The 12633-nt window shown below is 36.8% G+C and overlaps 1 long non-coding RNA gene across 1 annotated transcript; it reads left to right on the top strand.

Moving 5' to 3' along the window:
- The first annotated feature begins 8381 nt into the window (after positions 1 to 8381).
- Positions 8382 to 11641, top strand: LOC113353673. The gene is made up of 3 exons (XR_003361456.1): positions 8382 to 8528; positions 9094 to 11171; positions 11481 to 11641. It is a non-coding gene; the product is annotated as an uncharacterized LOC113353673 (long non-coding RNA).
- Positions 11642 to 12633: the final 992 nt, after the last annotated feature.

Raw genomic sequence — 12633 nt, 5'->3', positions numbered from 1 at the left:
CCCTGGACAACAATAAACACAAGAAAGCAGCGATAGATAACATACCGTCAGGTTCGTCAAGGGGGGTGTCTCGTGGCCACCAGTGTGTTAACCAGTGGGCGTAACAATCTCTGCCCGATGCCTTATTAATTCTCTCCATCTCAACTGTCAAGATGTTGGAAACTGTTGTCTCTAGAGGCATCATTTTCCTGGGAGCCAGACATCTTTGCGAAGTAGTTGTAATGTGTGCAAACATTATTTCAGAATATTGTCATACAAGACGCAAACTTCGACAACATGATGGAGCTACATTATCTGACAACAAAATATTCATGCAAGCAACTACAAAATGGAAATCCTTAACTCTTACCTCTTTACAATTCCACTAGCAGTGATTGTGATATAAGAGTTAACACTCCGAAATTAGTTCGTTCTTTGAAACCTGCAATAACGAACAAAGCCTTATCATTTGAAAATTGAAACCTGATTTTTCATAAAATCATGAACATAATTTTCATAGTATAAACATCCACAACTGAGCTATGAAACTTACACCAAGACAATATTTCATAAATAAATTGTCTAAGTTCAAGGGTTACTCAAAACCTATATTTTGAGTTTGCGAAACAATGATTAACGTGAATAATTCAAGAAAAATTTTCAAAAACTTTTATTTACTCATGTAAATAAATATATGACATTATATATGTCACAATTTCACATAAAAAAAATCTATCTTTTCTTTCGTACGAGAATTTTTCTTTGAAATGAAGGTTTATTTCGGTCTTGTGAAAAGTTCACACCTTTTAAGATAAAGTTTTGGTTTTCATAAAAGCTCATAAACAAAATTTTATCACTGGACACAGGTCTATTTCAAAAATAAAAATCTCTCAAGCTAGGGGTTATTACTAGTCTCTCGAACTAACGATCGAACGAACATGCGTTTAATAAAAATAAGGGTTTTTTACAAAACTCAGACTCATATATACATATGTATAAAATTTTAATATGATAAAAGCATGAACAACTCATGAATAAATCATGAAACTTCTGGAAAAAAATTGCGTACCTGTTGGTGGCGGCCCGAAATTGGCCGGACGGTGATCAGACGGCCGGCGACGGTGATTTCCAGCAAATTTTCCTGCTCTCTTCTACTGCTGACGTGAAGGGAGGAAGAAGATGAAGGTGGTGGTTGGACGTGTGAGGAGAAATAAAAGAAAAAAGGATTAATTCCCTTTTATATCAATTTTTATTTCCAAAACCTAATTTCACAAGGATTTCCTTTTCGGGCCGGGCCCGTGAATCCTAGTTCGATCAAGGTCCCATCACCAAACCAGCGGTTCAACACCAATTTATGCTCATTAGACGATACTCTATCATGCCACTGGGATCTTCTTTCAAGCCATGGTCCCCTCGCACAATCGAAAATCCGGTAACGTCTTATCTTATCTTACGGCTAAGTTCAATTACTTATTTCGTTCATAACTGGAAAATCACCATTCAGTGCTGACTGAGGAACATGATTGTCCCTCACTAAGCAGAAGACTTAATGTAGATGGCGGATTTTCAAAAAAAGGCTAAAATGGGAAAACCATAATTGTAGTACTCTTGATCCAGCAATCAGATGAGTGTTGAGACTCATGTCTCTCGTCGAAAGAAAGAAAGCTCATGCCACAAAATCTCTGAATGGGATGATGTCTCTCAGAGTATATGTAGACGTGTAGTCTCTCAGCTGAGGCAACGGCACATCTCATGAATACTGAGCAATTTTGGTAATTACTTCTATATAGAATCGAAAGATTTGACGGCTCCTAGATAGCTTGCCTGCTAGTATAGAGCAATAACGTCTTCAGGATGCAACAAGATTTTCCCTGACTATATAAAGGAAATATGACGCTTCAACAAGCTCATGTTACTCCACTCTCAGATAATTAATGCTCCTAGACAGCATGCCTGCTAGTATAGATCCATCAATTAATTATCTCTAATCGTTAATTGAATATTCAGCAATATTCTACGATTCTTCGTAATATTTCGTCACTTCAATCCGTGGTTCTTCCCCAGCAGAATTCCACGGGTTAGTGATAAATGTTCAACTTACGGGCATCTGAGCAGCTATCGAGTAATCCCCGACCAAAATGGTGCGACTGTACTCAGCAATAATGCACAAACGAGCACCTGAATGCGCAAACGAGCATTCCAAAACACGAAGGAACGATGAACCTATGCAAAATAGGAAGAAAAATAATAATAATAATAATAAAATATTAGAAATGGCGCTATGGGACTGGGTCCACCAACTGGCCAGTCACGCCGTGGCCAGTCCCACGCCCAATTCTATATTTTATCATACTTTGTTATTTTTCCCTAATCTCATGAAAATCTCTTCATTCAAGCAAATCTCCTTCGTTTCAAGGAAACTCCCCAGTCTCATGGCGTTTCGTCGCATCAAAGAAATAAAATAATTAGGAAAGGTGTCGTGGGACCGAGCTCACTAGCCGTCCGTCCATGCCCTAGCCGTGGCCGGTCCCACACCTCATGGTTCCTTATTATTTTTTTTTTATTTCTCTCATCCCATGAAAATTCCCTGATTTCATGATATTTCTCTAAACTCATGAAAATTATGTAAAATTAAGAAGAAAATGCACGGGACCGGGCTCATTGGCCGGCTGGCCATGACGTGGCCATAGCCGGCCCCACACGCTCTTGTCTCATTATTTTAATATTATTTGTTTCTCTCATCCCATGGAAACTCCTTCATTTCAAGGAAACTCCTTGAATTCATGAAATTTCCCTCAAGTCATGAAAATAATATAAAATTAGGGAAACTTGTGGGACCGGGCCCTAGCCGGCCGGTCATGCCCTAGACGGTCCCACACAGTCTTTATTTTATTATTATTATTTTTTTATGTTTCCCTCATCTCATGGAAACTCCTTGATTTCAACAAATTCCTTGGTTTCAACAAACTCCTTGATTTTATGATATTTCCCTAAAATCATGAAAAATATTATGAAATTAGGAAAAGTTCCTTGGGACCAGGCTCTTTGGCCGGCCGGCCATGCCTTGGCCATATCCGGTCCCACACTTCATGATTCCTTCATTTTTTTATTATTTATTCCTTCATCTCATGAAGTTTTCCTGGTTTCAGCAAAAATCCCTGATTTCTTCATATTTTCTTAAAATGTTGCTTAAACGCGCATCAGAAAATATTGAAACTCTCAGGACTGAGACACATATATTATGGTGACATGGGCATGTCCCCTTCATCGACCAATGACGTCTCTGAGGCTTGCAAAAATCCGGTCCCACGTGTTTCAACAATTTTGACCTAATTTGCTCAATCGCTCATATTGGGTCCAAACTCTTGTCAAACAACTTGGAGTTTTCTCAAACAACCATCAGCTGGTACATGATCACCAAGGGCCAGTCTCATGCCCCTTGGTCGGTACCTCATCTCTAAATAATCAGGTTTTACTACCTAACGCTCACATGAGCATTATTTTAATAAATGATGAAACCAACATTTAATCATCCTTTCACCAGGTCTTCAAAAGACTTTGGTATTTTGCTCACTTGAGCATATGGAGCTACATGGTCGATTCATCATCCCATGTAGCCGGTCCCTCCTTCATTTCATGAATGATTTTCAATAAATCACCAATTTATCATCAATTCAGCAGTTGATCAAAATTAGGGTTTTAAATCCAAGGTTCATAATTCTAATAATTTTATGTTGATCACATGATCAACACCCTAATTAATTATACTCGGTTCAGCTGCCAGTATTTTAAATTTATCTTGGTCCTGTTACCAATGATTCCTCAAACGAGCAACATTTGTTCAAATGAGCAACTTCTGCTCATACCAAAGAATATTGGTTCAACTATTAATATTCAATAATTCATCAAATGGGAAACATATGCTCAGATGAGCAATGTTTTCTCAGATCAAGGAATATTGGTTCAACTATCAATATTCAACGACTCAGAACAATATTTGTTCATTTTAGATATCAACATTTATTGGACAATGTATTTTTGTCTCAGCAGACATGTTCAATTCATGAGTCTCAGAACATTTGCAAATCACGTTCGACTCAGCAATACAAGGACTCATCGTCGCATAAAGTCAACAACTGAGTCCACGAGATGTCAATCATGTCACATGGGGGGATATTAACTAGGGTTTTGGTATGGCGGTCTACGGCACGTGTGTTCATGCACACGATGAGAATGTGAGCAAGTCGTGCAATCAGTTGACGGATTTAGCAAAGTAGTGGATGGAAAATCAACAAGTCTTCGCACGATGAGCAACTGGTTTTGACACAATTTCCCACTTCCCCACTCTTTGACTTCAACAACTGTGACACTTCATGGGATAAAGGTGTTTACAATTCCAGCAATATAAGTAAGTCTCTGAATACTGATTGAAACAGACAAGAATTTCTCGACAAGATCATATAGACAAATCTTTCGTCTACACGAACTCATCGTCTGAGCAATCACTCTCAACTGAGTAAATTCAATCATTCAGAACTTTCTTACGCAGAATACACAACACACCTACAATCTCGATCACCATTGATCTCAGACATTTCTTAGCTTCCCTCATACAGGCCGACCTATCCTCTCTTATGACCGAATTGACTCTGGAACGGCCATTGTCTTGGTTTAGGATGGAGTCCTACAGATTGATATCTCGAACTTAAATCACTCCCATATTGCACTGCATCTGTGTGAGGTTGAGCATTTGCTCGGTTCAAGGAGTCCTCCTCCGCACGGTCATCTCCTCGATTCCGTAAAAACCAGCAAATAGTTTTTCCCCATCTACAGACATACACCAAATAAACCAGGAGCACGGTTCGATTAAACGTGCACAACGCACAGATAAGATGAAGAAGTCATAAAAAAAAGAGGAGGGGAGAATATCCTTGCGAATTATTTAATAGCACAAAAGCAGAACACAACTCTATACGAAAAGCATACTGTTAAACTTTGAGATAACACGGGATAAAGGTAATATCCGGAAACCCCTTTTGATTTAGGACATCTACCTGTTTTCAATGTATCAACTGTCCAAGTTGATCCAATTGTTCCGTATCAACAATGACAGTTGATACCTTTATGTTGTATCAACTTTCATAGTTGACCCCTTTGCGCTGTATCAACTGTCACAGTTGATTCTTTGGTTTACTTGTGTTACAAGTCTAGAATTTCTTCTTTTGGAGTTTCTTTATTTCTTCTTTTAGATTTTTACTATTTTTAGGTTCTTATCATGCCTATATAACACAGGCTTATTAAGTTCTTGTAAAATACAATTATTATTATCAATTATTATCAAAACGAATCATTAAGAGCAAACCTATCTTTCTCATCTTTTAAACCTTATTGTTCTTTTGTTTCTCATCCTTTTCTTCCCTTCTCAACACCTGCAATCTCCGCATTGCCTTCTTCCCTTATCGTACTACACTAGTTGGTATCAGATACAGCGTTTTTAGTTTTTATCTAGAAACAGATCCTTAACAACTTCCGCACAATTTCAAAACCCTACTTTTCTTTTCAATGGAAAATTCTGATTTTGTAGCTCTTATGAAAGAACTCTCGAAGAATATTGTCACTGAAATTAAAACTTCGATTACTTCTCTTGAAACCAAGATTATTGTATGGAAACACGAAGGTATGAAAGACATTCCTGGTTTTGACGAAAAGAAAGAAAGAGTTTGGTCGACGAAGTTAAAGAATCACATAACGATAATGAAGTTTCATTATCAACTCAAGAGGTTCCATTGTTTTCTAACGGTACTGTAGTTGTTTTGGCTATATCTGTTGGCGAGGAAAATACAAAGGCTACTTCTCAACGGGACAAAGAAAATCAGTTGAAGGAAGTATTACATGATTCGTTGGATGATCCGTTAAAGCTTAATGGTGAGTTTTCAAATCTTGTTATACATCAAAATTCAGTTAGTCATGAAAACGCATGGACTCTTGCGTAAACCCTAAACACGACGTAGTTGAGTCAATATATGTGGAGTCATCTTGCGGGAAAACTTTTGTGCTGTTAAATATGCCCGTCGATGTGCATGTATTACGATCTCAAGTTGATACTACCATGGAGAATTATACCGGAAGATTTCGTGGTCGTATATTTTCAAAAGACGAAAAAGTATCTTTGGCAAAAGAATTAGCATGGGATTTAAGAAACAACATGACTCACACAACAATTGACAGTTACTTGAAGAACGCTATTACTTGTGAGATGATAGAAACAGAAATACTTATACTGAATAAAAGTTGTGGTTTAGGTTACCAATTAGTGTACTACGATAAGGGAAAAAGGCGATGCGGAGATTACAGGTGTTGAGAAGGGAATAAAAGGATAAGAAACAAAGAACAATAGGGTTTAAAAGATGAGTTCGATAAACTTTCACAACAAGAATATTGATCTCCTTGTTAAGAAAAAAAGTATACATCTTCCTAGATTAATGTGAAACTTATAACTTTACCAGAAGAAGACAGCGAGGATATATTATTGTTGAGTGATAGTGACAGCAGAGAGATTAACTTCTAACTTTGCGTCAGTACCCGTGAGCTCATCGGATAGTTTGATGTCATCGGCATTACGTACTACGAATTCAGAGAAGGGCGTACCGATTGAGTTCCTGGCATGGGATAGAAGCACTTCCAGCTGCATAAAAGAAAGTAGTGAGGTACCCATTGCTTTGGTACTGGGGGAGAATAGCATTAAACTCATGAGGGTTATAATGGAACTCCAGAACTATAAAGCAATATATACATTAACGGATACTTGTATGACTGATGCAGCCACTTTAGAAGGATTGAATGGTAGAGCAGTTTTGGTTTTATCCTCGATTAAGCAAACATATCAGATTGAACTAAAAAAGGAAGAATTAGATTTGACGAGGATCCCATACTTTACCACTCCAAAAGAACTTTCGGAGTACAAGACGAAAACAAGGGTAAATTGTCAGAACCTTAATCATTTTTGGCTAATTAACTTAGCTTCTCAAAGTGGTAGCAATAATTTTTACCACCGTAAACAAAGCTATAGTTTAAGCAAGTGTCCCAAGAGTTGTGTGGAATCATATCAGCAATTGTACAGTATCCCTCACATGATCGCTCCTTGCATGATCGTGGTCTTAGCAGTAATTTCTATGCTCATGGTCGCTGCTTGTATTTTCTGACTCCATTACAAACACTAATTATTTGAATTTTGTGTTTGATCTGGAAAATTTAAATACACATATCGTGCTGCTTTGAGGAATATTTTTTGGATACTTTGATTTTTGATCTCTAGAACTACGAGTTTTGTATTTGATCATGGTAAGCCGGTAAACTTGATATCTACATTTTTCATGGAGGAAAAAGAACTAGTATTCTTTGATGAAAGCTCGAAGCCTAAAGAAATATATGGGGATAGTGAAGATCTTTTTATTAGCTAACTCGAGGACGAGTTTTTCTCAAGAAGGGGGATTGATGAAGGACATCTACCTGTTTTCAATGTATCAACTGTCCCAGTTGATCCCTTTATGTTGTATCAACTTTCATAGTTGATCCCTTTGCGTTGTATCAACTTTCACAGTTGATTCTTTGGTTTACTTGTGTCACAAGTCTAGAATTTCTTCTTTTAGAGTTTCCTTATTTCTTCTTTTAGAGCTTTTACTATTTTTAAATTCTTATCATGCCTATACAAACAGGCTTATTAAGTTCTGGTAAAATACAATTATTATTATTATTATCAACTATTATCAAAACGACTCTTTAAGAGCAAACCTATCTTTCTCATCTTTTAAACTCTATTGTTCTTCTGTTTCTCATCCTTTTCTTCACTTCTCAGCACCTGTAATCTCCGCATTGCCTTCTTCCCTTATCATACTACACTACCTTTTTATTAAGCCAATATATTGGAAAATATTTATATACAAAGGTAAAGCATTTCAATGATACTTAGATATAGAGATCTGATGCTAATTAAGCACGCTTAGTCGACCACGAACAACATCTAGCTTGTCCTCATCACATTCCATCTTAAAACGAGCGACAGGGAATGCTTTAGCCGCTGCAGCAGAAGCCTCGGCTAGGGTTGTCAATGGGTTGCCGAATTCCGAAACCGATAATCCGAGTTTCTATAGGTAATTTTCTGACATAACGGTAATTGGAAATCGCTAATGGAAAATTACCGGTAACTTTGGTCTTACTGGAACGGTATTGGTTGAGGCACTTACCGTTAAGTTAATTACCGATACCGGTAATTTTGTCACACGTGTACATTGCACGTGCTATCTGTATCTTATCTTATCTAGTTATCTTCCCATATTCTTCTTCAGTTCGACTAATCTTCCCATATTCTTCAGTTCTTCTCGTTCGAAACAAAAAGAAAAAAAGAGAGTTCGAGAGAAAGAGATCGATACCAGAGAGAGATATCGAGTGCTAGAGATAATCATGAGTTAGAGAGATCAGTTCGACTAATCTTCCCATATTCTTCATTTGATTTCATTCGGAGATCGATACCAGAGAGAGATATCAAACAAGTAAGTAAATCTTGAATCAAACCCTTTGATTATTTTTGTTAAAATCGATTCCTGCATGACGTTATGATTTAATTTGACATGTTTGTTGAACCGTTTGTTATTTCTGAAATTAGGGCTTATGAAATTAGGGTTTGTGAGTATCTAAGATTGGAAATCTTTAAATTAGGGTTTTTTTTCCCAAATTGAAATTAAATTAGGGGAAGTTGTAGTGTTTTGAGATTAATCAGAGTTCTAGACTTAATTGCGTAGTAATTGAGAGTACAGGGTATCCATGAACTGGTTATCACATCATGCTAACACAGTAATATATAAAAATGATGGTTGATAAGTTTGATCAGTTTGGACGAATAAGAAGGTTGCTACATAAATACAGGGCTGCAGTTTGAATTAGTGGATGGAGTGAATGTGATTATAATTAGGACAACAATTGATTAATCCACATTTTAAAGTAGTTGCTGCTCATTAATTTAGACCCATTGTTAGCATAATTAGGCCAACAATGTTAGCAAGATTCTGATTCAATTATTATTTGTTTTGTTCAAATTTGGCCAATAATGTCACACAGTCAGAGAGCATCCAATCATGCCGGTCCCTCAAACAATGCATCAAGTACAGTGGCATCAGATTTACAAGTACAAGTACAACCAACAAGTGTGCAAGCTTCTGAAAGTAACACAACACTTGCGATTCATCCAAGAGAAGAACAAGAAGTAGAGAAAGATCTAGATGTAGCTGAAACAAAGAAGAAACTAAGAACAACAAGGTCTGATGTATGGCTTGAATTTAATAGACTTGTTATTAAAAAGGTTGGACCAGATGGGAAGGAGGTATCAACTATTATAGGTAAATGCAAACACTGTTTTAAGAGAATTGATGCACCAAGCTCAAATGGAACCAGTGGCTTGAGATCTCATCTAAGGACCTGCAAAACGAAGCCAGAGAATCAACCTGGACAAAGAAAAATAACTTCTATCAAAACAGGTAACACACAAACGAAGTTAGCTAATTGGAAATATGATCCTGATGCTTCTAGAATACTTTCTGCTAAGATGACTGCCAAACATGATTATCCAATAAATATGGGTGAGCATTCATATTTTAGAGAGTATGTTAGGTCTCTGAATCCTTCTGCTAAGTGTTACAGTAGGAATACAACTAGGGAAGATATCATGAAACTGTATGGTGAGTTCATAAAGGAATTACAAGAATAATTTGACACAATAACATCTAAATGCAGTTTAACAACAGATATGTGGACATGTAAACATACAAAAGATGGTTATTGTTGTGTTACAATGCATTACATAGATGATGAATGAAAACTAATTAAGAAAACTCTAGCATATATTTTATTGCCATCACCACATACTGGAGAAGTTCTAGGAGATTTTGTGAAATCAGTAGCCCTAGATTGAAATATAGATAATAAGCTTTTTGTTGTTGCTGCTGACAATGCTAGAGCCAATGATGTTATGATGGCAAATCTGAAGACTTGGCTTAAGAGTAAGGATTGTCTAGTTCTTGAATGGGACTTGTTTCAAATGAGATGTAGCAATCATATATTGCATTTAATTGTAGGATGTGGGATGGTAGTAGCTACTCCATTTATAAATAGTATTAGAGAGTGTGTCAAATACGTCAAGTCAAGTCAGGCTAAAAAAGAGAGGTCTGCAAATTCTTTAGCACAAGTGAAGCTTCCTGGAAGGTTTGTTGGTTTAGATCTAGACACCAGATGGAACTCCATGTTTTATATGCTTAGGGATGCAATTGAATTGAGACAAGGGTTTGTTAGGATAGCTGAACTGGATTCAGACTTCACTATACTACCAAGTTCTCAGGATTGGCAACAAGGAATATATATATGTGAGTGGTTGGCAGTGTTTGATGCGCTTTCAACTAAATTTGCTGGGATTAAATAACCAACGGCAAATATGTATTATAATGGGGTGTATGAGGTCAATAAATGCATCAAAGGATGGGAAACTAGTACACATGAATATATCAGAGATATGGCATTGAAGATGAGGTCAAAGTTTGATAGCTATTGGAAAGAGTGTAACCTGTTGATGAGCATTGGAGTGGTTTTAGATCCTAGGTACAAGGCTAGATGGGTAGAGTTTGTTTTCAAGAGATTACATGGTTCGCAGAATTATCATACTCATTATAACAAATTTCAGATAGCACTCAACGCACTTTTCTCTTCTTATGAAAGCAACTCTATAGTTCCAGATTATTTTGGTAATTCATCTAGTGGAATGGGTTCAGCTGGAATTGAGACTTCTACAACTACATCAACTAGAAGTGATTTTGATTATGATGAGTTTATGATGGAAAACAGTGATGTTGAGGTGCAGAAGTCAGAGTTGGAGAAATACTTGGAGGAACCACTGCTTCCTAAAGGCACTCCCACAGAAGAATTGAGGTTTGATATATTGAGTTGGTGGAATAATCATGCACCTGAGTACCCAACTCTCGCAAAGATTGCAAGAGATGTGTTGGCTGTTCCAGTGACAAGTGTAGCATCATAATCCATGTTTAGTAATGGTGGTAGGGTTCTTACAGCTCACAGGAGTTCATTAGCTCCAGAATTGGTTCAAGCATTACTTTGCTTAAGTGATTGGTTGCCAGATCTCAATGACATTGGTTAGTAAACTTTCATTTGATCATTTCCCTTGCTGTACTTTCATATTTCTAATGTTTATTTTCTAGATACAAATTAAAGAAAGGCTATTTTATAACAATTTTTTGTTGTTTTGATGCCATATCTCCTTTTAAGAGGAGCATTATAACATGCTTCTGAATTGTCTTATCTGTAAACCCATGATTCCCCATGAGATAGGTAGATATTCATCATATAGCATGAGAACTGATTACTGACACCATCATTCAAGACCTTTACTTTCATATTTCTTGCATTGCTAACTAACACATTTTACTTTCTTTGAAATGCAGATGTACAAATAATTTGAAGTTGAATGTACAAGGATTAAAGAGGAAGGAAGGACCGGATGCAGGCATGCTAAAGCTTCTTAAATGTTTTTGAATTTCTTTGTGTTTTTCTTTGCAAGAACATGTAACTAAGTAAATTTGGAACATTGTGTGTGTACACTGTGTTTTGCATGGATTTGAAGCTAAAGTTTCTTAACTTGAAATGATTTTAGTTTAAAGTTTCTTGTTATAAATTGATTTTCAGTCTGAGAAACAGGTTATGTAGATATGGGTATTTATCGGAAAAATTACCGTAATCCGTTAACTTAACGGATCGGTAGTGGTTTGAATTTTTAGAATTCCACCAGAAATTATCGGTAACAGAATTCCGATAAGAGAAATCGGTAACGATAATGGATGAGTTAGTTACCGTTTCGATAGGTTCCATTGACAGCCCTAGCCTCGGCCTTATCTATTGAAGGATCAATCCGCACTCAATCAGTCTATATGCAGATACATCAAATGAAAATATTAAGTCTTCACGGCAAAGATTTTTTCATGCTCATGAACAAGGCGAATGTACCCGCTCACAATGGCTTGAAGTACTTCCAACCTTTGCTTCTTCAAAGATAAAGCTATTTTACTAATTGAACTCATCATTCCCATGAATTACAGAACTAGTGCTTATGAGTAGAGTATATAGACACACAAAAAAAAATTAAAAAAAAAAATTAGGGTAATGCACGAAGCAACTCGTGAACTTCAGAAAGAGCTACCTCCACAGATCTTACATATTGGTCCGCTTCAACAAATTGAAAGTGAGTAGTTAAGCGCTGCTCATGACAAAAGCCACGATATTCGAGTAGAGATTTAGGAGGGAAACCACCCGTACTCCAGATACTCATTACATGATTATCAGCAATAGTTACCCGCTCGTGCGAACAAGAGTTTTCAATACTAAACATATCCCGCGCAATACATACCACATCCAAAAGACGGGTAAGATACCTTACCTCTAATACTAATCTCACACGATTAGCCATGAGACAAAACACAAATGAACAAAGTTCTAATACGATAATTAGATATATAGATAACCACCACCTAGTACAATTAATCAGTTAACACGGATTTCAAAAAAAAAACGCTCGGCTATGAATGAGCGACAATGGGCAAT

The sequence above is a fragment of the Papaver somniferum genome, chromosome 2, assembly GCF_003573695.1.
Source record: "Papaver somniferum cultivar HN1 chromosome 2, ASM357369v1, whole genome shotgun sequence".
NCBI classification, from domain to species: Eukaryota; Viridiplantae; Streptophyta; class Magnoliopsida; order Ranunculales; family Papaveraceae; genus Papaver; species Papaver somniferum.
The sequence above is the reverse complement of the archived record's forward strand: the minus strand, read 5'-3'. Positions and strand labels throughout refer to the sequence as shown.